This window comes from Mustelus asterias, chromosome 6 (assembly GCF_964213995.1).
Source record: "Mustelus asterias chromosome 6, sMusAst1.hap1.1, whole genome shotgun sequence".
NCBI lineage: Eukaryota > Metazoa > Chordata > Chondrichthyes > Carcharhiniformes > Triakidae > Mustelus > Mustelus asterias.
In genome coordinates, this window is record NC_135806.1 from 12,067,167 (window position 1) to 12,083,609 (window position 16,443).

Here is a 16,443-nt window from a genome sequence, read left to right on the forward strand (position 1 = left end):
GAAGCACTGTAGAGCTCATGTTTTCGTTAGACCTCAGTGTTTTCGTGTCTGTAAAGCTTGTTTTCGTGTATCCAAACAGATAAGAGAAGCAGCTGCTGTGTACAAGCCCATGCTGTTTCCCAGCTAATCGTGTTCAGGAATGTGGCTCGTTTAGAATCCATTTTGTGTTCTTTTATATTATGTACTTTGCCGTTTAACATGGTGGAGCTTACATGCATGCCTTCTGTGATTGTATAATGATAGATTCATATATATTCATTATGTGCCATTCATCCTTGTGGGTATAAATTGTTCTATAGGCCCCTGTATTTTAGATAACCTGTTTATGCAAACTTATAATCTTGTGTAATAGATAAGCAACACACAGGTGGCGACAAAACAGATATTCGCAGCCTTGAGATGGCCACGGTTACACGGGAAAGACGGAACTGCCGAGGCAGCAATAATCGTGGGAAAATGAGGACGTGACCAGGGGCGAAAAGATACGTATAAATGTTTGCTCTTGACCTGTATTCAGTAAGAAGTCTGGAGACTGTGTTAGAGATCGGACTTCTTCCCCAATTGTGAAAATAAATCACTGTGCTTTAACTCACGACTAGTCTCAGAGGTATTATTTTACCTACAATTGGTGCCGAAACCCGGGATCTGTTTACGGATCTGGTCGAATGGCCATGACCGGGACACCGGAATAGATTACCGAACTTGATAGCGTGGGTCAAACTACACTGGGTGATCATCTGTAATGAGAGAGTGTGAGAGTGAAAGACGTCTGAACTGAGCACATACGGACAAGGGGCAATTGATCTAACACGCAGCCTTAGACCAGTTGTCAAGAGGTGAAATTCCCCATGCGATGGTCAGGAAATTGAAATGGGTGTAGGGTCTGGAAAAAGGTTGCCTGAAGTGTGATGTTCAGACGTGAGTGAGAAAGAGACTGTCTGAGTGACGCCGGAGTTGAAGGAAAATCCTTCATGTAAAAGCCGGCTTAACAAATATAGTATCAGCGGTGGTACGGAGGGATCTGATCACCCCAGGTATCACCGGACTCTGATAAGAGCGACCTGTGAGGGAAGAGCGAGAAAGGAGATTAGAAGACTACAGGTGGTGAGTATAACCTTATCGATGTTACGGCGGGATCACAAGGACAGTGGGGACCCGGGATCCCTGATAAACGAATATATGACTAAGAGGAACAAACTCATTAAATAGATGAACAAAGGGGGGTGGGATTTAGACCACCCACTCGCCCAACAACGAAAATGGTTGGAAAAGGAAAAGAAAGACAGAACTAAAAAAATTGGAGTTCTCTTAGTTCACCAATTGGCCGGATTAATCGAACAGGTCTCAGTCTCGGGTAAGAAATGGGCTGATGACAAAGCGAAAAGAGAATTAGAAAAGAGAAAGCAATGTTTAGAGGACCTCGGCTGGGGATCCTTGCCTCCCTATGAGCCAGCCGTACAACCTACGGCACCAGTGGGAGACTACGACCCCGATGAGGAAGAGGTCCATGATCTCGCTCCCATAACTCGGGGCGAGACATTACAGAATCCCACTGCCCGATACAAACCTTCACCCCAGGAGAAAGACAACAAGTTTTGGCATCCCTGGGAAGGCTCCATTTATATTTGCGGAATATACACCAGTTGGTATGGGCCACTTGCCCACAGGATAAGTGGAGACTAAGGAGTGACAGAGCAGGTAACGCACCAACCAATTGGTCCAGAATTAACAATATTAAACAACAAAGGGGTGAAGGAGCCTCTGAATTTGGGGAGCGACTCTTTAGAGTATACCAAGAATGTTCGGGAATGCCTGAAACTGCCTGAACAGATAGAACCTTTTTACAAGCATTTAAAGATGGGCTGTCGCCAGCTGACCAAAAAATCCTTAAAATAGGAGTTCTCAATACCCAGAACTATGATGAATTAGTAGAATGGGCATCTGGAATTAGAGACGGACCAGGTGAGAAACCATGCCCATGAATAAAACAGGAAAATGTTAGTGCAAACAGTGGAGGAGCTAAACACAAGGGTGCGTGCTATAATTGTGGGAAACCGGGTCACTTCGTCCGAGACTGTAGAGCTCCGAAGGGGAGTAGAAGGAAGGCCCGTACCTGCCAGTTTTGCAATAAGGGGCCACACAGGGGGACAATAAGGGGCAGCCCCCGCGAGTTTGGGTAAGAAGGAGGGTAGAATCTACGTGTCTGCACAATGTGAAATGCTGGTGGACACAGCCATATCTATCACTGACCTACCCTTACCCATAATGAATAAAATGATCTATGTAAAAGGAATTAACGGACAGAAGACCTCTGAGACCCCAAAAGGAGAAACAAACAAGTAGTCGCCTCTATTAAAAGGTGGAGTGAAAATAAAGAAAAGATTAGAGAGTTAGAATCCAGAATAAAGGAACTGGAGAAACAAAACCATGTGTTAGAAGACAAGCAATGGAGAGGGGAAACTGTTCTTCTATCTCCTAATGAGTCCACACAACAGGGACCAACCGCTCCTCCAGAGGAGTGGGAAGCGCTAGAACACAACTTAGTGCCAGTAACCCGAAGGTAAATAGATGCGCAGCCAAAAGCAAATTATAAACCCTTCACCCAGTTTAAAACAGAGATTCAGAGGGTAGATGCAGAGGGTATTAGGGAATGCTCCCACTTACTGGAGCAGAATTACCACAACAAAACAGTTAAGAGGGGGAATAATGCACGTAGAAGAGGGATCAGTGTATGTGATAATGAGGGAAACCCTAAGACTTGGGCAATGTTGAAGTGGGAATGTGAGAAGTATGTGAAGGACAAAAGAGATAGAGCAGGACAGGAGAGACTGCAAAGGAAAGGCGAGACTGAGAAAAAAGGATTAGTACGGCAAGCTGAACAAAGGAAAGAGAAAAAACTGGAGGTATCTGGCTTGCCAATGTTGCTCCAAAATACCGATACGGATGAACAGGAGGAGGAGGATTGGTGGAATCGACCCAGTGCAGATAATCACCAGAAATCTAAGGTAGCCGTCATTGCCCCGATGAATATAACAGACACCAGTGCCAGTGCCGCTGCAAAGACAGAAGGGACTCAAATCAGGTTAAATTGGTTAGTTTGAAGCGTGATAGACCAAAGAGGGGAGTAAAGGATTAAACAAAAACCAGCAGGCTGTAAGACTCTGTATGAAAGAGAGAGAGAGAGAATGTAATTGTGCGATTGAGAGCCTCATGTGGTGGAATGGGGTATAGCAGATCAAAGTGAATTGCTTCTCTGTGTGCAAGCTAAATAAATTACTTTCCCCAGTTGAGTGTTTGTTACAAACTGTTAGAGATTAAAGTGCTAAGATTTCTTGAATTTACTCCTGTTTTGAGTTTAATTACAGTTTGGAAGACAGAAGAATAAAGCGACTGTCTTAATCAATGTTCTGTATTCTCTTTAAGTGTTTTACTTTCATCCCAGTTTAAGATGTTAAGTTTGAATGAATGTTGGACGCTTCCATGTGTGTCCATGTTTAACAAAGTGGATGTTTTATTGTTGTTTGCTTTAATGTTTTAATGTTAAGAAAGGAGTTAAACCTTGGAAAGACCATGTGCTCTTTCCTTGTCGTGAAATGGAATTATAAGAAAGTTAGTCGAGAAGTTAGGAGAAAAATAAGTAATTTTGTGGAGAAGTAGAAAAGCAGGAACAAAGGAATGAGGTGAATATACTGTCTATGAGTCAGCTTAAAGTATATCAAGTTCGTGAAATGAATCGTAGTTCTGATTACTCCAAGTTCCAGCGGGAGGTTAATCACTTAAAACTCAGTTGTCAATGCAGTTAAGGATGTTGGTGTTAAGTATTTTTAATCTTCATTTGTTGCCAAACATTGCTAAACTTTGTAACATCATGAATTGTTGGAGCTTGTGTTGCCATCAACTGCCCATCAGTCCTTTTACCAGTTCTAAATAACATTTGGAAATTCAAGGCTTGTATTATGTTGTTTCGTTAACATGCAACAAATCACCTCGTCTAACATTGATAATGGTTCTGACTAGCCCATCCAAAGGAAAACCTGACTACAGTACTAACTTCTGGAGACCAACACCAATACAAATTGCCCAGTTAGAATGCAGTATTAAGGTCCACAGAATATAGTGATTTGCGAACGTCTGATAGTTTGGTATTTTGTAACTGGTTGAGATTATGTACTGCCGTTGGAATTTCATGTGCCATCTATTGTTCAAGGTTTTCCAAATATGAAAACACTGCAGAGCTTAAAACCTGGCCAGTTGGGAATCGGGCCAAAACGTTTCTAATCAATTAACTATTGTTATAGTATGTATTGTACCTACTTTGATTTTGATTTGGCGCCTGTTATTTTCCTAGAGTGCGGAGGTTTTGATCTGGAGCTCAGTTTAAAAATAGAAACAAATTAAATTAAAAGGGTTTGGATATCACAGTCATGATGTGTAAAGTGGCATGATACAACTGCCGCTTGATTATTATACAATATAAGCACTGCCATATAGACCCGAGAATAAAATCAAATCCTGAAAAGCCTTAACCAGTTTTATAGTATATATTGTGTATTGATAAAAACATAATTCTGTAGGAAAAAAGGCTATTTATTTCCAAGATAGTGATTTTAATGGGGAAAGCGATGTCTTTTGATAGGATTATATACAAATGAATGGATGTCCAGCTGCAGCCAGTGCAAAGTGTTATTTGATTCACACTAAGCATTCTATGGAAGGGGGACATGTAATTAAATGTATAATGCACTGGCTAAAGCCATACAGACATCGGGGAAAAGTGGACAAAGGTATTGCCCACCATACTAATGAGATTAAGGGATTAAGGGCTACCACAAACCGGACAACCAGATTAACCCCTTATGAACTAATGACAGGACGGGTGATACAATTACCAGAAAGCATCATAACAGGTGGGACCGATGTAGGTCCACTAAAAGATAAAATCAGGAGATATGTTTTGGTACTAAGCACCCAACTAAAAGGGATGCGCAAATTGATAAAAGACAATCAGGAAATAAGAGACGCGGAGAGAGCTTGAAATGCTCCCTGACATCCCAACAGCAGGACGTCCTAGTGAAAACACTACCTGACAAACCAGGGTTTGCACCAAAATGGCATGGGCCCTATGAAGTTATAATTAGTGGAGACACCTGTGCCTGTATAGACATAAGAGGGAAAGGTAAATGGAAACATTAAACTCAGTTGAAAGAATATGCTGGAACTAATTGGAAAAATATGTGATATATCCAATTGCAGATATAAACAGATAACGACTGACCTCCAAGCAAGCTGAACGGGTTCACAGGAAGTTGCACGTGGGCGATATAGCCTTTGAGCCATTGTATAACGGTCGCGCGTGTTATTATTAAGTGATAGGATGCTTTTCATGCTGCTTCTCACGACCCTGGCCCTGTTAGCCATAGCAGGAAAATATAGATGGAATTATGAGAATTTAGGGATAAAGCACAGTGATCATCTCTGTAATGATGACTCTGTCTATTGTATGAACACCTTTGTGTAAATGTCTTATTTGTATGCATCACAATCGAATCTGAGCAAGTGCTGGGTCTGTTCACACATTCCCATGCACGGAGGAAAGGGAGGGATTCCCTTATTCCCTTTCCCTTTATTAACTCCGGAAATGATAGAATGGATTTTAAATCAGAATGGAACCCAGGAAGGGACAAGGAAACTGACATTTAAAACCCCATCAGGTACCATCATGCAGGGTACGTTTAATATCAGCAACAGTGATGTTGTTTTAGGGGTAGGGGACGGAGGGTGCACTTTATCGAGCTTTAAGAAACATTACCAACCCAGCTACGACAGATCAGATTCCCCACCCTACCTCGTTGTGAAAAATCAACAAAGATCTGCCTGACAAGAAATGGAACCATACCTGTTGGCCGTAGCTACTGTATACAGCAGATTGATATCACTAATGACGCTTGGGCCATGGTACCGGTCACTGGTGCCCCAAAGCCACCGTCCCTGTTAGCCTCTCCTCCGCTTATGTAAGCGGGATGACTGCATCTAATGGTACCTATTTTGCCTGTGGAAACAATGCCTATCCGTGACTTCCCTGGAATTGGGCAGGTTCGTGTTATTTGGCATATGTGGTGCCTTATATTCACCATTACACTGACTTACGGGACCACCCCAAGATATACCTGCTTAGGGTTAAACGAGCCATTAGTGAGACAGAATGGTTCTTCATGATAGCCTACCCACTTTATGGAACGGCAAAGGCAGCTCAGGAACTTATACGGATGGCCTCGACCCTAGAGAGAATTGCAAATGAGACTAAAGATGGGTTCGAGGAGCTGAGCACGGCCGTCTCTGAAATATCGGCAGAGGTCGTGGCTATTCGGACTGTGGCGTTACAGAACCGATTGGCACTCAATTATGTGCTAGCCTCCCAAGGAGGAACATGTGCCATAGTTGGCTCTGAATGCTGTACGTATATTCCAGATGCGCCGGAGAATATAACTCGCTTAGCAGACCATATTAAACACGTGGCGAAAACAATACAGGATGAGGGGAACCAATGTCACAATTATAACCCTCCGGGATGGCTGGGGCAATGGTTTGGGTCGTGGGGTGCATACCTGATGCATGGATTGATTGTATTAATTGTAACTGTAATTACTTGCTGAACGCCTGTTGCAAAACAGTAACAGCGCGGATTATGCCGGGCGCAAGTGTACAGGCAGAGGGGGCAGACCTCCTGACAAAGGAGCTAGGCCCATACGCCGATAACATTTGGTTCTATGTTGGTCATGGGGCCATGTTTGGACCTGGCCTGACCAAAAGGGGGGAAATGAAGACAGGAATTGGTTAATGAACTCTGTAATACTTAGAGATTTTGTGAGAAGCACTGTAGAGCTCATGTTTTCGTTAGAGCTCAGTGTTTTCATGTCTGTAAAGCTGGCTTTCGTGTATCCAAACAGATAAGAGAAGCAGCTGCTGTGTACAAGCCCATGCTGTTTCCCAGCTAATTGTGTTCAGGAATGTGTCTCATTTAGAATCCATTTTGTGTTCTTTTATATTATGTACTTTGCCGTTTAACATGGTGGAGCTTATATGCATGCCTTCTGTGATTGTATAATGATAGATTCATATATATTCATTATGTACCATTCATCCTTGTCGATATAAATTGTTATATAGGCCCCTGTATTTTAGTTAACCTGTTTATGCAAACTTATAATCTTGTGTCATAGATAAACAATGCACAGGTGGCGACAAAACAGATATTCGCAGCCTTGAGATGGCCACGGTTACACGGGAAAGATGGAACTGCCAAGGCAGCAATAATCGTGGGAAGATGAGGACGTGACCAGGGGCGAAAATATATGTGTTAGGGATCGGTCTTCTTCCACAATTGTGAAAATAAACCACTGTGCTTTGGCTCATGACGAGTCTCAGAGGTATTATTTTACCTACAACAAGAATAGAAACAGAGGCAGGAGTAGGCCATTCTGCCTTTTGAGCCTGCTCCACCAACCATTTTGATCATGGCTGATTATCGAATTCAATATCCTGATACCCCCATCCCCTTTTATCCCTTTAGCCCCGAGAGCTATAGAAATTAATAGAATCCCTACAGGGCAGAAGGAGGCCAGTCGGCCCATCGAGTCTGCACCAACTTTTACCCAGTCACTATTCCTGCAACCCTATCCTCGTAACCACACACATTTTACCCCGCTAATCCCCCTAACTTGGGTCACTAAGGGGCAGTGTAGCAGGGTCAATCCACTTAACACTGCATATCTTTGGAGTGTGGGAGGAAACCGGAGCACCCGGAGGAAACCCATACAGACACTGGGAGAACATGCAAACTCCACACAGTCACCCAAGGCTGGAATCGAACCTGGGTCCCTGGAGCTGTGAGGCAGTAGTGCTAACCACTGTGCCACCCATGCCAGATTTCCTCCCTTAAAGGACTGGTAAACTAGATGTTTCTATTTCGACAATGGTTTCTTTTGACTTTTAATTTTTTATTCCATTCAAATTCCACCATCTGCTGTGGTGGGATTTGAACCCAGGTCTGTGGATTACTAGTCCAGTGACAATACCACTGCAACATTGCAATTAAGTGCTGGCTGGTGGAACTTGCTTGCAAGGTAGCTTCCGGCAACTTTCCCAACATCCCTGCTGATTCCGGATTCCTCAGGCTTCCCAGTGGAACTCAGATCTCGTATTCATAACTTGGGCAAACATTCAGCCAAACAAACTAAAAGTCAAGGAAATAAATCCTTAACTCAACTCTCAAAAAAAAAGCAAAGTCAGATGCCCTTTTTGAAATAAATTCAGCAACCACCCCCAACCACAGGGCTCTTTGATCAGCATAATATTAACATTAAAGTGAATGGTTTAATCAATATCTGAACTAACCGGGAACACTGAACTGCTAGCCAGTGCTTATTTTAATTTAAAACAAAAAAAAACTTCAAGGGAAATTTAGGTTATCAAATGAAGGTGATTTTTTAAGGATGTCAAGGCACTTCATAGAAATCATAGAAACCCTACAGTACAGAAAGAGGCCATTCGGCCCATCGAGTCTGCACCGACCACAATCCCACCCAGACCCTACCCCCATATCCCTACATATTTTACCCGCTAATCCCTCTAATCTACACATCCCAGGGCACTAAGGGGCAATTTTAGCATGGCCAGTCAACCTAACCCGCACATCTTTGGACCTTCAGTCCTTGCGGTGTGCACTTTTCATGAAAAGCCTCAAATGTTCCAGAGGCCATCATGTGTTTTCCCCTCCAGGCATGGATGTCGTGTGAAAGAGCTCCCTCCCCATCCCCGACTGCCTGGAGCTGTTGATGGCCATCTTTGCCAGGTCCAGGGGCAGTCCATGGGCAGATGAAGTCTTCCAAGCTCTGAGCTCCACTCTGCTGCCCGAAGATGAGGGGGGTTGACTTGAAGAGCAGCCAAAGATTGATGTGCAGCCCGCTCTGATAAAGCAAACCCACACATCCAGTGTAAAAGTGAAACATGGACTCCTCCAGGTCCATGGGACTGCTGGGTTAACACACGCCCTCCCCACCCCCTCACCCTCCCACCCACACCCCACCCCCATGCCAAATCCCAGATTGACAAAGAGAAGATTCTGCATAAACAGCCTCCTATTGGGGACCAGGGCCTTCTCCAAGTGACAGAATGGAATACCACAGCCTGTCCACAAGATAACCAGTATAGGTTCCACTCCATCATCATGGTTTGGTTAGAAACTAGAAAACAGCTGAGGGTAGTTAACATGACTGATACATCACTTACTGACAATTTGCCTTGTGGTAGTCCACTCATCTACACAAATAAACAGTGTAAGGAAAGACACAGTTGCAAACTGATGAGTCATATAGCATGGTGCCTATAAAACGACAAAGGTAAGAAGGCAATTTATTGGATGAGAGGCTTTATATCCACATAATGCTCACTTGCTGTCAGCTTCAAGAAAGCATGAATTTGGTATCAATCCTTTTACGATCTGGAATTAATATGATACCACCATGATCAGAAATAGTGAACTTTCTCGGCAGAAAACTGACAAATGATGGAAACCAAGGGTAAAATGGTTGATGTTAAATAATGTTCTTATCTCTATGACCAGTTCCATTTTGCAATTAGCTGCTTGGGGAGGGCACTTACATTGGGCAGTGGTAGGAATCCCCTTCCTCGCAAGTAATTCCTTCTCTTGTGAAATTTTCCATCTTTCTGAAGATCCAATGATCCTCATTTTAGGTGGGAAGTGATGGGAAGATGCATGCTTGCTGTGACGCTCTACTGTTCCATTAATTCTATGCCACAGTCCAATAAAGCATTTGACTTTTATCAGGCAGAGAATATGAATTGTCACAATGTACAGACTCCACACAGACAATGAGCCAAGCCGGGAATCGAACCCAGGTCCCAGGCGCAGTGAGGCAGCAGTGCTAAGCACTGCGCCACTGTGAATTAGTGAATCTGTCTATTTAACAAGGGAAGCCGTTGAAAAGTAGCATTGCAATTGTCAGGCCATGCGTATCCCGAGCAAGTGGGAATCCAACCATCTCCCCTTGGCGTTCAACGGCATTACCATCTTCCACCATCAACAACCTTGGGTGAAAACATAACTGGACCATCCATGAAAATTCTGTGGCCACAAGAGCAGGTCAGAGGCTGGTAATTCTGTGGCGAACAACTCACCTGTGGACCCAGGTTAGCAGTTCATATATTGTTCCCGGTTTGTTCAGATATTGATTAAACCATTCACTTTAATATTAATATTATGCTGATCAAGGAGCCCTGAGGTGAGGCTGGTTACTGAACTTGCAGAGGAAATTTCTTTCAAAGAGGACATTTGATTTTGTTTTTTTTTGAGAGAGTTGAATTATGGATTTCTTTCCTTGACTTTTGGTTTGTTTGGCTGAATGTTTACTCAAGTTATGAATGGGAGCATGTGAGTTCCACACAGAAGCCTGAGGAAACTGGTATCAGCAGGGATGTTGTAAAATTTGCCTGGAGCTACCTTGCAAGCAAGTTCTCTCCCAGGAACCAGCTAGCACATAATTATCCTTGTGAGTGATGTACTTCTACACACTTCCCCATCTCCATGGTTGAGTATGGGATCACCAATTACTGAGCTACGATTACTTTCCCCTTCTTGTCTTTTTTTTGCCCAGAGATGACAGGCATTTCAGAGCAATCCTCCTTCTCTCTCATTGCCGGTGTAGGTGTAGGAAGATAAGACAGAATTACAAGCTGCGCCAAAATCCTGGAACTCTCTCCTTAACAGAACTGCGGATGGACCAATTGTTCAAGGCCAATTAGGGATGGGCAATAAATGTTCATCTAGCTAGTGGCACTTACATCCCATGAACAGCTAAAATAATAAGTTGAGAAGTCGCTCCAGCAGTCAGGAAACGATCTGGTTACTCCCGAGAACTGATACAGGATGAAAATCAGTGTTAAGTGTCTTGAGTGTACTCAGTTTAGCAACTGTGAGAAATTACTTTACTGCAGAATTGGCAAGGAAAACAATATAAGCCAATAAATATTTCAATTTGTCCAACTGCTTTCAGTCAAATACAAATTTCCTGGTCAAGGGAAGCAACTTTAATGTTTTCTGAGCAAGTAAAAAAGTTAGAATTCAAAAGCAAAGTACTGCAGAAGCTGGAAACCTGACATATAAACGGGCAGTGGTGGAAACCACACTGCAGGTCAGACAGCCTCTGTTAGAGAGGGAAAGAGAGCTAACGTATCTGTTTCGTTGGCACAGTGGTTAGCACTGCTGCCTCACAGTGCCAGGGACCCGGGTTTGATTCCCGGTTTGGGTCACTGTCTGTGTGGAGTTTGCACATTCTCCCCATTTCTGCGTAGGTTTCCTCCGGGTGCTCCGGTTTCCTCCCACACTCCAAAGATGTGCAGGTTAAGTGGATTGGCCATGCTAAATTGTCCCTTAGTGTCAGGGGGGCTAGCTAGGGTAAATGTAGCTAGGGTTGTGTGGATGGGGTCTGGGTGGGATTGTGGTCGGTGCAGACTCGATGGGCTGAATAGCCTCTTTCTGCAGTGTATGATTCTATGATGGGTCATTCACCAGCTAGGCCAACATTTGTTGTGCATTTCAAATTGCCCTTGAGAATGTGATGGTGAGCCGCCTTCTTCGATTGCTGCAGTCCGTTGATGTAGGGAAATGCTCTTAGAAAGAAATCTTAGAAACCCTACAGCACAGAAAGAGGCCATTCGGCCCATCGAGTCTGCAACGACCACAATCCCACCCTGGCCCTACCCCCATATCCCTACATATTTACCAACTAATCCCTCTAACCTATGCATCCCGGGACATTAAGGGGCAATTTTAGCATGGCCAATCAACCTAACCCGCCCATCTTTGGACTGTGGGAGGAAACAGGAGCACCCGGAGGAAACCCATGCAGACACGAGGAGAATGTGCAAACTCCACACAGACAGTGACCCAAGCCGGGAATCGAACCCAGGTCCCTGGAGCTGTGAAGCAGCGGTGCTAACCACTGTGCTACCATGCCGCTACCGTGCTGTTAGGCAAAGAGTTCCAGTGTTTCGATCCCACAGCAATGAAGGAATGGCAATATATTTTCAAGTAAGGATGGCTTGTGATTTGCAGGGTGTTGTGTATTGGAGACATGATACGCAGGACAGACTTTGGTTATATTGAACTGAGCTGTGATCTCTTCCAGGGCTGCTTCTTCTCTCTCTCTGTTTCCTGTGCTAGGTCTATTACATCACTTCCAGTGCATGCATTGATACAGCAGAGCTTCAGTGAGCCAATAGGAATAAAGACAAATGCTGACACAGGGGAACCTCCGAGTGGTGGCGCTCCCCTGCATTTGCTGCCTTGTCCTTCCAGGGAATAAAGATCATGGATTTTGGAAGGTGCTGTCGAAGGAGCCTTGATGAGTTGTTGCAGTGCATCTTGTAGATGGGACACACTGGTGCCACTCTGCCACTGGCAGAGGGATTGAAAGTTTATGGTGGAGGATAGGGTGCCAATCAAATGGACTGCTTTGTCATAGATGGTGTCGAGTTTCTTGAGTCTTTCTGGCATTGCACACGATGATCGGACATTGGGAGGGGTCAACAGTTGAGTTGTTCGCCACAGAATTCCCAGCCTCTGACCTGCTCTTGTGTCCACAGAATTCTCATAGATGGTCCAGTTATGTTTCTGGTCAATGGCCACCACTCCAAGGTTGTTGATGGTGGAAGATGGTAATGCCGTTGAATACCAAGGGGAGATGGTTGGATTCCCACTTGCTCGAGATACTCATGGCCTGACAATTGCAATGCTACTTTTCAACAGCTTCCCTTGTTAAAGAGACAGATTCACTAATTCACAGTAGCGCAGTGCTTAGCACTGCTGCCTCACAGCGCCAGGGACATGGATTCAATTCCCGGCTTGGGTCATTGTCAGTGTGGAATCTGCACATTTTCCCTGTGTCTGCTTGGGTTTCTTCAGGGTGCTCCGGTTTCCTCCCACAGTCCAAAGATGTGCGGGTCAGGTGGATTGGCCATGCTAAATTGCCCCTTATTGTGAGAACAAAGAACAGTACAGCACAGGAAACAGGCGCTTCGGCCCTCCAAGCCTGTGCCGCTCATTGGTCCAACTAGACCATTCGTTTGTATCCCTCCATTCCCAGACTGCTCATGTGACTATCCAGGTCAGTCTTAAACGATGCCAGCGTGTCTGCCTCCATCACCCTACTTGGCAGCGCATTCCAGGCCCCCACCACGCTCCGTGTAAAAAACGTCCCTCTGATATCTGAGTTATACCTCGCCCCTCTCACCTTGAGCCCGTGACCCCTCGTGATCGTCACCTCCGACCTGGGGAAAAGCTTCCCACTGTTCACCCTATCTATACCTTTCATAATTTTGTATACGTCTATTAGGTCTCCCCTCATTCTCCGTCTTTCCAGGGAGAACAAGCCCAGTTTACCCAATCTCTCCTCATAGCTAAGACCCTCCATACCAGGCAACATCCTGGTAAACCTTCTCTGCACTCTCTCAAAAGCCTCCACGTCCTTCTGGTAGTGCGGCGACCAGAACTGGACGCAGTACTCCAAATGTGGCCTAACCAGCGTTCTATACAGCTGCATCATCAGACTCCAGCTTTTATACTCTATACCCCGTCCTATAAAGGCAAGCATACCATATGCCTTCTTCACCACCTTCTCCACCTGTGCTGCCACCTTCAAGGATTTGTGGACTTGCACACCTAGGTCCCTCTGTGTTTCTATACTCCTGATGACTCTGCCATTTATTGTATAACTCCTCCCTACATTAGTTCTTCCAAAATGCATCACTTCGCATTTATCCGGATTAAATTCCATCTGTCATTTCTCCGCCCAATTTTCCAGCCTGTCTATATCCTGCTGTATTGTCCGACAATGTTCATCGCTATCCGCAAGTCCAGCCATCTTCGTGTCATCCGCAAACTTGCTGATGACACCAGTTACACCTTCTTCCAAATCATTTATATATATCACAAATAGCAGAGGTCCCAGTACAGAGCCCTGCAGAACACCACTGGTCACAGACCTCCAGCCGGAAAAAGACCCTTCGACTGCTACCCTCTGTCTCCTGTGGCCAAGCCAGTTTTCTACCCATCTAGCCACCCCTCCTTGTATCCCATGAGCCTTAACCTTCTTAACCAACCTGCCATGAGGGACTTTGTCAAATGCCTTACTGAAATCCATATAGACGACATCCACGGCCTTTCCTTCGTCAACCGTTTTTGTCACTTCCTCAAAAAACTCCACCAAATTTGTAAGGCACGACCTCCCTCTTACAAAACCATGCTGTCTGTCGCTAATGAGATTGTTCCATTCTAAATGCGCATACATCCTGTCTCTAAGAATCCTCTCCAACAACTTCCCGACCACGGACGTCAAGCTCACTGGCCTATAGTAAGCCGGGTTATCCCTGCTACCCTTCTTAAATAACGGTACCACATTCGCTATCCTCCAATCCACAGGGACCTCACCTGTGTCCAACGAAGAGACAAAGATTTCCGTCAGAGGCCCAGCAATTACATCTCTTGTCTCCCTGAGCAGTCTAGGATAGATGCCATCAGGCCCTGGGGATTTGTCAGTTTTAATGTTACCTTAAAAACCTAACACTTCCTCCCTTGTAATGGAGATTCTCTCTAACGGGTCAACACCTCCCTCTGAGACACTCCCAGTCAACAAGTCCCTCTCCTTTGTGAATACCGATGCAAAGTATTCATTTAGGATCTCCCCTATTCCCTTGGGTTCTAAGCATAATTCCCCTCCTTTGTCCCTGAGAGGTCCGACTTTTTCCCTGACAACTCTTTTGTTCCTAACATATGAATAAAATGCCTTAGGGTTCTCCTTAATCCTGTCTGCCAAGAACATTTTGTGACCTCTTTTTGCCCTTCTAACTCCCCGTTTGAGTTCTTTCCTACTCTCTCTGTATTCCCCCAGAGCAATGATGTGGAGATGCCGGCGTTGGACTGGGGTAAACACAGTAAGAAGTTTAACAATACCAGGTTAAAGTCCAACAGGTTTATTTGGTAGCAATTTGTAGGTATTTGTGTGGTTGGTAGGTATTTGTGTGGCTTTTGCTACCAAATAAACCTGTTGGACTTTAACCTGGTGTTGTTAAACTTCTTACTGTGTTCCTCCAGAGCTCCATCTGTTTTCAGTTGCCTGGACCTAATGTGCGCCTCTCTTTTCTTTGTGATCAGATCCTCAATTTCCCTGGTTATCCACGGCTCTCGAATCCTACCTTTCCTATCCTTCCTTTTTACAGGCACATGCCTGTCCTGCAGCCTTATCAACTGTTCCTTAAAAGACTCCCACATGTCAGACGTGGACTTACCCCCTCTCCCAATCAACGGCCACCAATTCCTGCCTAATCCGGCTATAGTTAGCCTTCTCCCAATTTAGCACCCTACCCTTAGGACACACTCATCCTTGTCCATTACTATCCTAAAATTAACAGAGTTGTGGTCAGGGGGACTAGATAGGATAAATGCATGGGGTTATGGAGATAGGGCCTGGGTGGGATTGTGGTCGGTGCAGACTTGATGGGCCAAATGGCCTCTTTCAGCGCTGCAGGATTCTATGATTCTATGATTCATCAGGGCTGAAATTCAGGAGGCCACACTGGTCTCCCCTAATTCAGGGGCTATTGGTCTTTCTGCTCACCCTAGATTCCTCTGCTTTTTTCTCTGACCTTAAGTCTCATTGGCTAAGAATATAGGCTCTTGGTCACATCATGCATGGAGATCCACTTGGCCCATTCAGCTCACACTTCCAGCAATCTGCGGTGCAAAAGTTTCTTTGTACTGAATATGATTTTTTTAAAGATGGCTAATCAATAGGCCACATGGTCTAATTGCATCCCTTATACCATGAAACATGATATTTTCTGCTGCCCTACTCAATATGCATTACCTTGTACAAAATGTGCAGAAGTGCTGCCGTTTTACCGAGATCATGAACAGAGATAAACAGTAATTTCTCTGATGGCGCACGCCTGCCACATTATGCAAAGTGCATTGTTAGGGGTTGAAATTATCAAGTCGTTAGCTTTTAGAGTGATTTGAACACAAATGACTGAGTGATTATAGATAATTGCCAAGCAAACAATAAAATGTAATTTCTGTTTTTCATATGATAATTTACCATTAAGGACCAATTAAATGTATCATATAATAATGCAAATTATGCAGTTCAATAACTTTTTCCTTTGAATTGTATTCTCATTGAAATACGTTCACAGTGATTTTACAGAAGTCGTTCTCGGCAGGCATATCTGTGTCACTTTCTTTCATGCGATGTGCACATCCATAATTAGACCAGCATTTATTCCCCATCCCTAATTGCTCTGGAGAAAGTGGTGTGTGCTGCCTTCTTGAACTGTTGCTGCCCATATTTGCTTAGCTACATGCACAGT